The sequence below is a fragment of the Musa acuminata genome, chromosome BXJ1-6, assembly GCF_036884655.1.
Source record: "Musa acuminata AAA Group cultivar baxijiao chromosome BXJ1-6, Cavendish_Baxijiao_AAA, whole genome shotgun sequence".
Taxonomy (NCBI): domain Eukaryota; kingdom Viridiplantae; phylum Streptophyta; class Magnoliopsida; order Zingiberales; family Musaceae; genus Musa; species Musa acuminata.
This window is the reverse complement of record NC_088332.1, coordinates 18,089,153-18,103,159: the sequence shown is the minus strand read 5'-3', so window position 1 is coordinate 18,103,159 and position 14,007 is coordinate 18,089,153.

Genomic DNA, 14,007 nt, shown 5'->3' with positions numbered 1-14,007 from the left:
TTACTTTGAGCATCTTATCTTTACTGCAAACCTCCTCTGTAGCTTACTGTCTTCTGCTCATTTACGAACGTGTTTCATAGTTAAGTATTTTCCGAATCGACGTTAAGACGGAAATCAGTTTTATCGTACGAACATCATATTTCAGTTTGCGCTTACATTCTGATTTCTATCTAAACTACAAACTGCCTTCCTTACTTTACTTCAAATACATTTCCATAAGCTTTCAAAGTTATTATCTGCATGAAACGACTTTTATGTCGGAATCGAATTTCAACGTACGAACACAGTTTTAATCGTCGAAAGTTTTCCGCTGCACTAATTCACTCCCCCCCCCCCCCTCCCTCTTAGTGCTCTTGATCCTAACAATTGGTATCAGAGCCCGGTATTTCTTATTTTGGATTTACACCCGAGAGAAATGGCTCTTTACGGCTTTCAAGAGGGCTTTTCGGTTGTTCGTCCACCGTTGTTTAACGGATTGGACTATACTTATTGGAAAACTCGAATGAGAGTTTTCTTGATTTCTATGAATTTGGATTTATGGAATATTGTTGAAAATAATTTTCAACTTCCATCTAAACCGATGAACGAATGGTCGGATTTGGAGAAGAAGTATTTTTCTTTAAACACAAAGGCTATGAATGCCTTATTTTGCACTTTGGACAAAAATGAGTTCAATCGGGTTTCTTTGTGCGAAACGGCTTTTGACATATGTCACACTCTTGAAATCACACACGAAGGCACTTCTAGAGTTGAAGATTCGAAAATCAACTTTTTGATGCATGATTTCGAGCTTTTTAAATGAAGCCAAGCAAAACCATTGGTGACATGTACACCCATTTTACGGATGTCGTCAATGGTTTAAGAGCTCTTGGCAAATGTTTTTTGGATTTTGAACTCGTAAACAAGATTTTGCGTTCTCTTTCTAAGAAGTGGGATTCAAAAGTAATTGCAATATAAGAAGCTAAAAACTTAAATAACTTACCACTTGAAGAACTAATTAGTTCGTTGATGAACAAAACAACCTTCTAAAGAACAGGAAGGATTTGGAACTCTGGACAAATGAATACCACTTGAGCGATGACTCAAGTGATGAGGACAATAATGAACTTGAACTTCGAACACTAAATCTTAATAAGTTTATTAAATAAAAATCTAAAATAAATAATGAACTTGAACGAAGGAAGAGGCCAAAGAAGAAGAATACAAAGTAGGATGAATCGAGCTCCTCTGAAGACGAGGAGAAAATCAAGAAAGGCGAGGTGGCAAACTACGCCTTAACCGCTTTCAATGATGAGGTAATCGAAATCCCCCTAATTTATTTTGAAATTACTTGATGCTTTCATAATGTATTTTCTTTTTTAGTTTAGAATTAATTTTCTTAAAAATTACATGTTTAAAAATAAAAATACAAAAATTATGATCATGCTAGTAATTTCAAAAATGATAATATTGCATATTTTATGATAAACAAACAAAATAATTTTGATTGAAGATATGAAATCATGGTTAAGAAGTAATAATGTTTATCATATTGATTTCCATTGTTATTTCTCGATTTTTAATAAAATCATGTTTGATTTGAAGTAATGCATAAAGTTGTAATGAAAATATTGAAATTTTGATACCATGATTTGATGATTTTGTGCATGAGATTTTAAAGTTATACATGATGATTTTTGTGGTTTATTGATCTTGATGGTTTTTATGATGAAATTTATTTTTCGATCCTAAACGTTGATGCATGTTTTTCATAAATGAAAAAGGCTTGCTTCTATGAAATAAATCATATAAATTGAAATGGCTAAAAAGAGAAAACCATGTTTCTTGAAAATTCTTTTTCTCTATCTTATTGGCTGTGATGAATCTATTTGATCATCTTTTTATGAATTTCTTGAAAATGATTTTGATTTGACAATTTGAATTTGAATGAATTTTTATCCTAATTATAATCTTGGTTTATTGGAATTACTTGAGATCTTCTTTATAAATCAAAATCTTATATCTCCTATGTTTCCTTTTACCATTTCCTAAAGAGGAGATCTATAAAACTAACCATGATCTTGATAATTATGTTTTGAAACTTTATGTAAATCAAGATCGTTCACCATGGCTTCTTGCATTTTATTAAAGAAATTATTTAAATGAATCATGTCTTTTGGTATTTACACGATCCTTGAGATTTTATCTTTCATGACATAATGTGATTGTATTTATGGCTTGTATGCCTTGAAATGATTAAAATATTTTACACTATTTTGTTCTTCTTCTCTTCTTTCTTGTTTACAATGATAAAATGAGGAGAAATTTTGATCATGCATTGTAGGATATAATTGCTATAATGAGAATTTTACACTATTACATGTTTTAATAACATGTTGGAAATTATGTGTTTTGGATACAAAAATTTCCATGATCATGAGCATGTTTCATCTTCATGATTGTGTTTGAAAATCTATAGCAAAACCATGTCCGAATGCATGAAAGTGTTAAATTTTATTTTTGGATTTTCTTGATCCTAACAATTCATTTTTGAAAATCTATTGATCTTGATTTGATGATTTAAATGAGCTTTATCTTGATTTTTTGAAATTTATAAATTGAGATTTCTTATGCTTAAATCAAGATTTTATATGCATGAATTAATATCTTGTTCTTTTATAAGATTGAATGAACTCTATCTTTTTCATGATCTCCTAAGAATTCTCTATATTATTTATTTAAGAGGAGATTTGTTAAAATGAATCACGGTTTCTCTTGATTTCTCGAAATTATAACTTGAGTATTCATTTTATAAATCAAGATTGTTTATATGTTCTCTCATGACATCTTTTAAGGCTTATGACTTGAATTTTGTTATATAAAATTCTTTGAATGAATGAAATACATCTCATCACCTAATAATTCTTCTTGATATTCCATATGTGATGATATGAATACATGAAATATTCATTAATTTGTTTTGATAAGAAGTTTCGATCATGCATGGTTGGATGTAATTTGACAAAATTGGTACCATCATGATGTGAAATAAATGATAATTTGGAATCATGCATTAATAATGATTTTATATTTTATGATTTGGTATGATGCATGCAATGATGAAATATTCATGAATTTGAAATGATGCATGCAATACTTATGACAATGATGTACATGATGTATTGCATATGATGTGTATCATAAATGCTTTAAATAATGAATGTTTGGTATCATGATCAACATGTTGATAAATGCTAAAAATTTTAATGTTTGAGTATCATGTATGATATGCCCATTAATGATGATTGATTTATTTTTCGATATCATGCATGAAAAATAAGGATTTTGAAATTGTGTATGTTTTAATTTGAATATATAATGATGCACAAATAAGATTGATACTTACCTTTTTCATAATCTGAAAATTGATATAAGGGTCTTCCCTTCTTTTTGACAATGACAAAGGGGGAGCAAGAATTTCTAGCTTGAACATCATGAAAAGAGACAAACTAGCTAGCTTGCATAATTCAAGACGAAAGCAAAAATTGCACTTCTCAAAAGAGAAGAAATTACTATCTTGAACATCACCGATAATTGCTAGTTTGAAATCTCAAGAAGAAGCAAAATATGCTAACGTGCACATCTAGCAAACTTGCATATTTCAAGAAGCAAGAGTTGCTTTCTTGAACATCTCTAAATTGCTAGCTTGCATGTTCTAAAATGTTGTAACATTGCTAGCTTGTAAGATGTAGTGCTTGCTATCTTGAACATCTTAAGAAACAAAAATTACAAAAGTGCTATCTTGCCTATCTCAAGATGCAAAACATGCTAACTTGTGCATCTAGCAAAGTTGACAAAATTTACATATTTCAATAAGCAAGAGTTGCCTTCTTGAACATCTCTAATTTGCTAGCTTGCATGATGTAGAAGTTGCTATCTCAAAAGAAGCAAAAGTTCTATCTTGTATGTTGTAAAACTTGCATATCTAAAACTTGATAGCTTGAATGTTCTAAGCATGATGTAACACTTGCTAAATTTTCTAGCTTCAAAACTACATGATGAGAAAACTTGATATTATATTTTTCATGCAATGAGTTGAACTTATATCACAAACACAAGAATAGTTGTGCATCTCCTTTTTGTTGATGACAAAAGGGGAGAAGTATGTTAATAACATGACATGTTATGCATAAGTATATGATGACATGTTGCTTGGGATTTTGAATCCAAGAGTTTCTATCAATATGGCATATTGATAGGGGGAGTTTGTTTAAATTCCGATAGTTAAGGTTAACTCCGTCATCAAGTGGTTGTCATCATCAAAAAGGGGGAGATTGTTGAATCTTGTATTTTGATGATGAAACCACTTGATATATATTTATGATTTAATCTGCATTTTGAGTGACGCGGGATGCTTCGATCAGGATGAGACAATTAAAGCAGGAAAAATCATGTTGTGCCGAAGGAACATGTTAGAAGATTGGACGTTGGGCCGGTGGATCGGTCGACGTACTGACAGAAGGCTTCGGGCCATGGACTCGAGCATTGGGCCAAGAAGAGCAGGTATTGTGCCAAGGATATCGGAGTTGCGGAGTCAACTGGCCGATTAGGCAATAGGCTGCAGGAGAGGACGATGCGCCGAAGAATCGGATGAAGCGTCGAGGGACCAATGACATGCCGGACAACGTGGTTAATTGCTTAGGATTAATTGTCTTGATCGAAGTTTTGTTTTACATGTGCAGGATTAACTACGATAGAAGTAAGACATGTAGTAGGAGTTGCGCCGGAGTCAAGACTATGATCACGTTGGGAGTTCGAGAGTTCGACGGAAGTCCGGACGATCGTCGGAGGTTCTGCGGGAACAATCCGAGAAGTCTAGGAGCTTACCAAAGAAGCAAGTTGGAACTCGCCAAGTATATCATTGCAAGTCTAGGAGTTTGCCGAAAGTCTGCATGAGCATCACCGAGGGTTCATCGGATGATCGACGGAAGTTCGCCGGTAGCTCGTCGGAAGAAGCGATTGACGCACCGAAGTAAGTTGCAGTAAATGTCTTAAGAAATAACGTAGTTAGCACTATGATTAAGTTAGAAATGGGAGGTGATCCTATTAACTTAATCTTAGGGCAATTGGGCCCTTGATAGACCCAAATTGGGCCGAATGGATCAACCCATTCGGACCAGATTTCTTGCCAAGCGATGGCACCGCCCAGGAGATGGTCTCCCAAGAAAGCTGGGCGGTCAAGTGGTGGCACCACATGGGCTCAGTCTCCGAGCGAGACTAGGCGGTGCAACCGCTCCAATCAGGCGGTGGCACTGCTTGGGCTCAGTCTCCGAGTGAGACTGGGTGGTGCAACCACCCCTGAAAGGCGGTGGAACCGCTTGAGCTCGGTCTCCGAGCTCCGCCAAGCGGTGCAACCGCCCTTGACAAGCGGTGGCACCGCCTAGAGGCTCAATCTCCAAGCTCTGCTAAGCGGTGCAACCACCCCTGACAAGCGATGGCACCATCTAGAGGCTCAGTCTCCGAGCTCTGTCAGGCGGTGCAACCGTTAGACCCCGAAATTCTAGGAGATGATAGTTTTAAGCTCGGAATTTAAACTGGTTTGGGGCCTATAAATACCCCACCCTTTCAGCAATGAAAGGGTAACCCAAACCACCGAAAACTTGATCTTACTCTGTGATTTTAGAGCTCAAAAGTGTTGTAAAGTCTAGAAGTTCTCCTCCCTCTTTTCTTCCAAGTTTTGATCTTTTAAGAGAGAAGAGAAAAGTTTGTAAGGGTTGTCTCCTAAGCCCATCAAAAGGAGTGAAACTGTAAAAGGGTGGTTGGCCTTCGCCTATTGAAGGAAGGCCTCTAGTGGACGTGGTGACCTCGTTGGTGGAGGAAGCCAAAAGTGGATGTAGGTCAAGATTGACCGAACCACTCTAAATCTTGATTTGCATTTACTTTGAGCATCTTATCTTTACTGCAAACCTTCTTAGTAGCTTACTGCCTTCTGCTCATTTATGAATGTGTTTCATAGTTAAGTATTTTTCGAATCGACGTTAAGATAAAAATCGGTTTTATCGTACGAATATCATATTTCAGTTTGTGCTTACATTCTGATTTCTATCTAAACTACAAACTGCCTTCCTTTACTTCAAATACGTTTCCGTAAGCTTTCAAAGTTATTATCTGCACGAAATGACTTTTACGTCGGAATCAGATTTCAACGTACGAACACAGTTTTAATCGTCGAAAGTTTTCCGCTACACTAATTCAACACACCCCCCACCCCCCCCCCCCCCCCCTCTTAGTGCTCTTGATCCTAACATCATCTCGGGTTTCCCGAGTCCTAGCGGTACCACCACCTGTAGCACTAACACTGGGCGGTATCACCGCTTGATAGTCTCTCAAAGACTACATTGTTGAATCTCAGATTTTGATGATGAAACCAACTAATAAGTGTTTATGAATTGATCTACGTTTTGAGTGATGCAGGATGCTTCGATCAGGATGAGATAACTAAAGCAGGAAGAATCATGTTGGGCCAGTGGAACATGTCAGAAGATTGGACGTCGTACCGAAGAATCGATCGACGTATCGACAGAAGGCTTCAGGCCAAGAATTCAGGCCTCAAGCCAAGAAGAGTGGATATTACACCAAGGATATCAGAGTTGTAGAGTCAACTGGCCGATTGGGCAATAGGCCGCAGGAGAGGATGATGCGCCGAAGAATCGGACGAAGCGTTGATGGACCAATGACATGTCGAACAACATGATTCAAGCTTAGTAATAATTGTCTAGATTGAAGTATGTTTTTACATGTATAGAATTAACTACGATAGCAAGACATAAAGTAAAATGAAGTCCCGGAGTCAAGAACGCGATTTCGTTGGGAGTTTGACAGTTCGTCGAAAGTCCAAACGTTCGTTGGAAGTTCTGCCAGAACTAACTGAGAAGTCCAGGAGCTTGCTAAAGAAGCTTGTCGGAACTCACCAAGAAGATTGTCATGAAGTCCAGGAGCTTGCCAGGAGTCAGCTGGAACATTGCCGAGAGATCGTCGGAAGTTCGTCGGAAGATCGTCGGAAGCTCGCTGGAAGAAACTAGACTTACGAACTTGTTTAGCTTAGGAAATATCTTAGAATTCATAGTTAGCACATAATTAGGATTGGAATTGGGCTAACCCAATTAGGGGCTAGTTGAGCCCATGTAAGAACTATGTTGGACCCAATAAAAAAGCCCAAACAGTGACCTAAGAGGTGGCACCGTCGTGGCACAGTCTCTGAGACTGTGTCAAGCGATGGTACCGCTAGTTTGGGCAGTGATACCGCCCAGACATAGCCTCCGAGAGGCTACAGGCAGTGGTATCGCTCAGTGTAGTGTCAATGTCAGACTAATACTGGCAGTGGTACCGCCCAGCACAGGCGGTGGTGCCGCCCAAACCCAAGAAACCCAGGATGAGATGTTTTTGGGCTCTAAGTTTAAATCAACTTGAGGCCTATAAATACCCCTCTCATCTCTAGTTAAACTACACTAGACTTGAGAGTAAAAATATAAAGAAACACTATTGCAATCTTGTGTGAACTCCTCTCAAAAGTTCTAAGTGTTAGAATAGTTTGAGAGAGGAGTAAGTGGGGGTGTAAGGGTTATCTCCTAAACTCGGTAAAAGGAGAATTGAGTTGTAAAAGGTGGTTGGTCTTCGCCTATTGAGGAAAGACTGATAGTGGATGCTGGTGGCCTCGACGGAAGAGGAATCTACGGAGTGGATGTAGGTCACAATGACCGAACCACTATAAAAATCTGGTTTGCTTTACTTTGAGCAATTTACTTTAAACTGCAAATTGCCTTCTCATCACTTGCTATGCTCTTCTTATTGCTTTCATTGTTAAGTATTTTCGAAATTGGTTTTATCATACGAAACGAAAAAAATTTCATAACCGACGTGATTTTTACCGTTGCACTAATTCACCTCCCCCCCCCTCTTATTGTTGACTCTTTTCCTAATAATTAGTATTAGAGTCTTATTTTCTCATTTGGTTTAACACTCAAGAGAAATGACTCTTTTCGGCTTTCAAGAGGGCCACTCTCTCATTCATTCACACTTGTTCAATGGGATGGACTACACATATTGGAAAACTCGAATAAAAGTTTTCTTGCTTTCTTTGGAGAAAAAGATTTTTTCTTTAAAATGACTTTCAAAAATCTTCTAAACTAATGAACAAATTGAGTGATTTGGAGAAGAAGATTTTTTCTTTAAATGCCAGAGCTATGAACGCTATATTTTGTATCCTAGACAAAAATGAGTTTAATCGGGTTTCTACTTGCCAAACGACTTTCGACAATTGGCACATTCTTAAGACCACTCATGAAGGCACTAATAGATTAAAAGTTTCGAATGTCAATCTTTTAATACATGACTTTTAACTATTTCGAATGAAATCGAGTGAAATCATTGTTGACATGTACATCCGTTTTACGGATGTCGTCAATGGTTTAAAAGCTCTCGGTAAATGCTTTTCTAATTTTGAACTCGTTAACTAGATTTTACGATCGCTTTCTAAAAATTGGGATTCAAAAATAACGACTATTCAAGAATGAAAAAATTTGAATACTTTTTTGATCGAAGAACTTATCGGGTCTCTAATGACTTATGAAATGACGTGCAATACACATGAAGAACTTGGGAACCACCTTCCAAAGGAAGGATTTCAGACTTAGAACAATTGAAGACCACTCGAGTATAAACTCAAGTGATGGTGAACTTGAACTCCTCATGAAATTTAAAAAGTTCATGAAACAACAATCAAAAAATAAAAATAAACTTAAAAAGAACACAAATTGAGACGAATCAAGCTCATCCGAAGACGAGGAGAAAAACAAAGGTGAGGTGACAAACTATGCCTTAATGGCATTTGACGATGAGGTAAACAAAACTCCTTTAATTTATTTCAAAATTACATGATGCTTTTAATGAGTTATTTTTAATTATTTTTCTTGAAAATTACATGTTTAATGATATAATGAAAATATAAAAATAAAATAGGATCATGCTTATCATGCTAGTAATTTTGAAAATGATAATGAAAATTACATGTTTTATGATAAAGAAATAAAATGATAGATTTAAATCTAATAATAATCCTATATATGTTTTTCAAGAAGAAATAATGTGTATCGCGATGATTTTCGATTTTGTTTGAAAATGTCTTATGTCCAATGAAACCATGATTGATTAATATGTTTTATGTTTAATGATTTCTTCGGCATGTATGTCTTATCATGATGAATGTTTTGAAAATAAATGTTTGTATCATGCTTTATGATTTTTATGCATGAGGACTTAAAGTAATGATTTGAAATCATATGTTTTGAAATTGTGTTAAACTTTTTGATCTTGATGATTTTTTTATCTTTCCGTTTTAAACGTTAATGCATGGTTTTGACATAAGAACAAATATTTAGGCATGCTAATATAAAGTCAATCACACAAATTAAAACTAAAGAAGTTTAGATATCTTTAAAAATCTTTCAACATTATGTTCAACGAAACTATGCTTGATGTCTTAATGAAAATATAATGATGATTTGAAAGCATGCTTGATGAGTTCATATTTCAAACTTTTGCATGATAATTTTTGCAATCTTTTGAAAGTTTTTTTTCGGTGTTAATGAATGATGCATGTTTTTATTTGACATAAATGAAAAAGGCATCCTTCTATGAAATCAATCTTATGAATTGAATCACTAAAAAGAAGAAAGCTTTCTCCTTTGAAAAATTTCTCTACTTTATCGATTTTTCAAAGAGAGATCAATGAATTTATCTATGTTTATTTTTGAATCTCTTGAAAATAATTTTGATTTGACGATTTGAATTTGAATAAGCTTTATCTTGATTTCTTGGAATTACTTGAGATTTTTTTTCAAGATATCTTCTTTATACTCCTATGATTTTTCTTGGTATTTTACTAAAGAGGAGATTTTCTATATGAATCATAAGATTTCTTATGCATGAATTGAAATCTTTTTCTCCCATCTTAATGATCTCCTATGCAATAAAATGTTTTATGACTTATGAAATCATGCTTGATGAAATTATGTAATGATGATTTGAGATCATGCTTAGTTAGTTTATCTGTCGAAATTATGCATGATGATTCTTGCGATTTATGGATTATCGATTTTTACCATAATGAAAGTGACTTTTTCGATTTTAAAAATGATGCATATTTTTGTTTGATAAAAAGATAAAGGCATACTTGTACAAAACTAACAACTTAAAATAAAACATCTCTATCTTATGTTTCTTTTTGCTATTTATAAAAATAAGAGATTTAATGAAATAAATCATGTCTTATGGCATTCATGATTTGATATTAATATCTTTCATTTTTTATGATTGAAATAATGATAGAAACATTGATGATATGAATGCATGAAATACTCATGATATTGTTTTGATGCTCTAAAATGATATAAATTTACTAGTTTATGAGTATCATGTATGACATGATGATTGATTTATTTTTAATATCATGCATAGAGTAAGGATGATATGTAAAGTTTTAAAATTGTGCATGTTGTAAATTGAAACTATAATGATGCACAAGCATATTGAAATAATGATTGAAACATTGATGTAATTATGAATGATGATTTGATATTATGCATGCAATACTTCAACTTATGATAATGATGCATGCAATGATAAAATATTCATGATAAAAAATTGTTTTGACATTCATAACTTAATTTTTCATCTTTGTTATTTATCCTTTATCATGATTTAAAAATTATTGTAAAGGAAAAAAGAGATACAAAATTGTATTCTTTCCTTCTTTTTGACAATGACAAAGGGGGAGATAGCTAGCTTACGCAAGTCTAGGAAGATGCAAAAACTTGCTTACTTGCTTGCACATCTAAAGAGAAGATGCAAACGTACTTCATGTAGTCTGCTTCATGTAAAACATTGTATCTTGCTAGCTTGTTATCTTGCATTATTTTTTTAAAATTTGCTAGCCTTCATACTTCAAAGAGAAGTAACACTTGCCAAATTGCCAGCTTGAATGTTGTAAAATAATGTAAAATTTTGCTAACTTACACTTTACAAAGGAAGCAAAAATGATACTTCTCAAAAGAGAAGAAAGAGCTTGCTATCTTGAACATCACTATCTTGCCAATCTCAAGAAGCAAAACTTGCAACTTGCACATTGTAATAGGAAGCAAGAATCGCTAGCTTACACACTTCAACAAGAAAGCTATCTTATATTTTCTTTCGAAATTTTTGATAGCTTGTATGTTGTGAACTTGCTACCTTACTACCTTGCATATCTAAAACTTGATAACTTGCATAATGTAACACTTGCTAAATTTTCTAGCTTATAAATTGTATGATGATAAAACTTGATATTATGTTTTTTATGTAATGATTTGAACTTGGATGTCTAAAAACACTTGCTAGTTGCACTTCTCCTTTTCGTTGATGACAAAGGGAGAGAAGTATGATGTTATGTATAAGTTTATGATAACATGTTGCTTGGATTTTTGAATCCAAGAGTCTCTATCAATATGGCATATTGATAGGGGGAGTTTGTTTAAACTCTAGGAGTTTGTTTAAACTCTGTCATTAATTGGTTGTCATCATCAAAAAGGGGAAGATTGTTGAATCTCAAATTTTGATAATAAAATCAATTCATAAGTATTTATGAATTGATCTGTGTTTTGAGTGACGATGGATGCTTCGATTAGGATGAGACAATTAAAGTAGGAAGAATCATGTTGGGCCGGTGGAACATGTCAGAAGATTGGACGTCAAGCCGGAGGATCGATCGAAGTATCGACAGAAGGCTTCGGGCCATGGATTTGGACATTAGACCAAGAAGAGCAGATATTGCGCCAAGAATATCGGAGTTGCGGAGTCAACTGGCCGATTGGGTAATAGGCCGCAAAAGAGGATGATGCACCGAAGAATCGGACAAAACGTCGATAGACCAATGACATACCGGACAACATAATTCAAACTTAGTAATAATTGTCTAGATCGAAGTGTGTTTTTACATATGTAGGATTAACTACAATAGCAAGACATAAAGCAAAATGAAGTCCCGGGGTCAAAAACATGATTTCGTTGGGAGTTTGAGAGTTCATCGGAAGTTCAGATGTTCGTCGGAAGTTCTACTGAAACCAATGGAGAAGTCCACGAGCTTGCTAAAGAAGCTTGTCAGAACTCGCCAAGAAGATCATCGTGAAGTCTAGGAGCTTGCCGGGAGTCCACCAGAATATTGCCGAGAGATCGTCGGAAGTTCGCTGGAAGCTCGCCGGAAGAAACTAAACTTACGGACTTGTTTAGCTCAGGAAATGTCTTAGAATTCATAGTTAGCACATAATTGGGATTGAAATTGGGCCAACCCAATTAGGGGCTAGTTGGGCCCATGTAAGAACTGTGTTGGGCCCAATGAAAAGGCTCAAATAGTGACCTAAGAGGTGGCACTATCGTGGCATAGTCTTCGAGACTGTGTCAGGCGGTGGTACCACCCAGACATAGCCTTCGAGAGGCTATAGCAGTGGTACTACTAGTCTGGGCAATGATACTTGCCAGCACAACCTCCCAGGCAGTGGTACCGCCCAATGCAGTGTTAGTGTCAGACTAACACTAGTGATGGTACCGCCCAGCATAGGCGGTGGTACCGCTCGAACCTAGGAAACCCGGGATTAGATGTTTTTAGGCTCTAAGTTTGAATCAACTTGAGGCCTATAAATACCCCTTTCATCCCTGGTTAAACTACACAAGACTTGAGAGTAAAAATAGAAAGAAACGCTGCTGCAATCTTGTGTGAACTCCTCTCAAAAGTTCTAAGTGTTAGAATAGTTTAAGAGAGGAGTAAGTGGGGGTGTAAGGGTTATCTCCTAAACCCGATAAAAAGAGAATCGAGTTGTAAAAGGTGGTTAGTCTTCGCTTATTGAAGGAAGACCGATAGTAAATACCGGTGGCCTCGACGGAAGAGGAATCGATAGAGTGGATGTAGCTCACGACAACCGAACCACTATAAAAATATGGTTTACTTTACTTTGAGTAATTTACTTTAAACTGCAAACTGCCTTCTCATTACTTGCTACGCTCTTCTTATTGCTTTCAAAGTTAAGCATTTCCGAAATCGGTTTTATCGTACGAAATGAAGAAATTTCCGTAACCGACGTGATTTTTATCGCTGTACTAATTCACCCCCCCCTTAGTGCTGACTCTTTTCCTAATATGAGTATGGGCGGTACCACTACCTAGATCGACGGTATCACCACCTGACATAGTCTCGAAGACTATGCCACCGACGGTTTCACCTATTGGGTCACTATTTGGGCCTTTCACTTGGCCCAACATAACCCAAACATGGGCCTAATTGGCCCCTAATTGAGTTGGCTCAATTCCAACCCAATTACGTTTAAAACCTCCTTCGATCTATACAATTATTATAAAGCTAAATCAAATGTTGTCCGGCATGTCATTGGTTCATCGACACTTCGTTTGAATCTTCGGCGCATCGTCCTCTCTTGCAACCTATTGCCCAATTGGCTAGTTGACCTCTACAACTCCGATTTCCTTAGTGTAATTTTCACTCCTCTTGGCTCGATGCCCGAACCCATGACCCAAAGCCTTCTATCGATACGTTGATCGATCATCCGGCTCGACGTCTAATCTTTTGACATATTCCACTTCGACGCAATATGATTCTTCCTACTTTAATTATCTCTCTCTGATCGAAGCTTTCTACATCACTCAAAGCGCATATCAGATCATAAACATATCAATTGGTTTCATCATCAAAATTCGAGATTCAATATCCAATCGAAAGGAGCCCTTATTAAACATAAGTATGTTATGTTTATCATTAACAGAAAAAATTAAAAAATTAAAAAATAAAAAAGATTTTTTTGCCAAATTTTGAATGTAATATAATCATGATTTAAAAATAGTTTAAGTGGAAAGCTGAAAAGGTTTTGGCATAAATCATTTTAAAAAATATTAGGTGATGAATTTGAGAGTCAAGTAGAATTAAAGAAA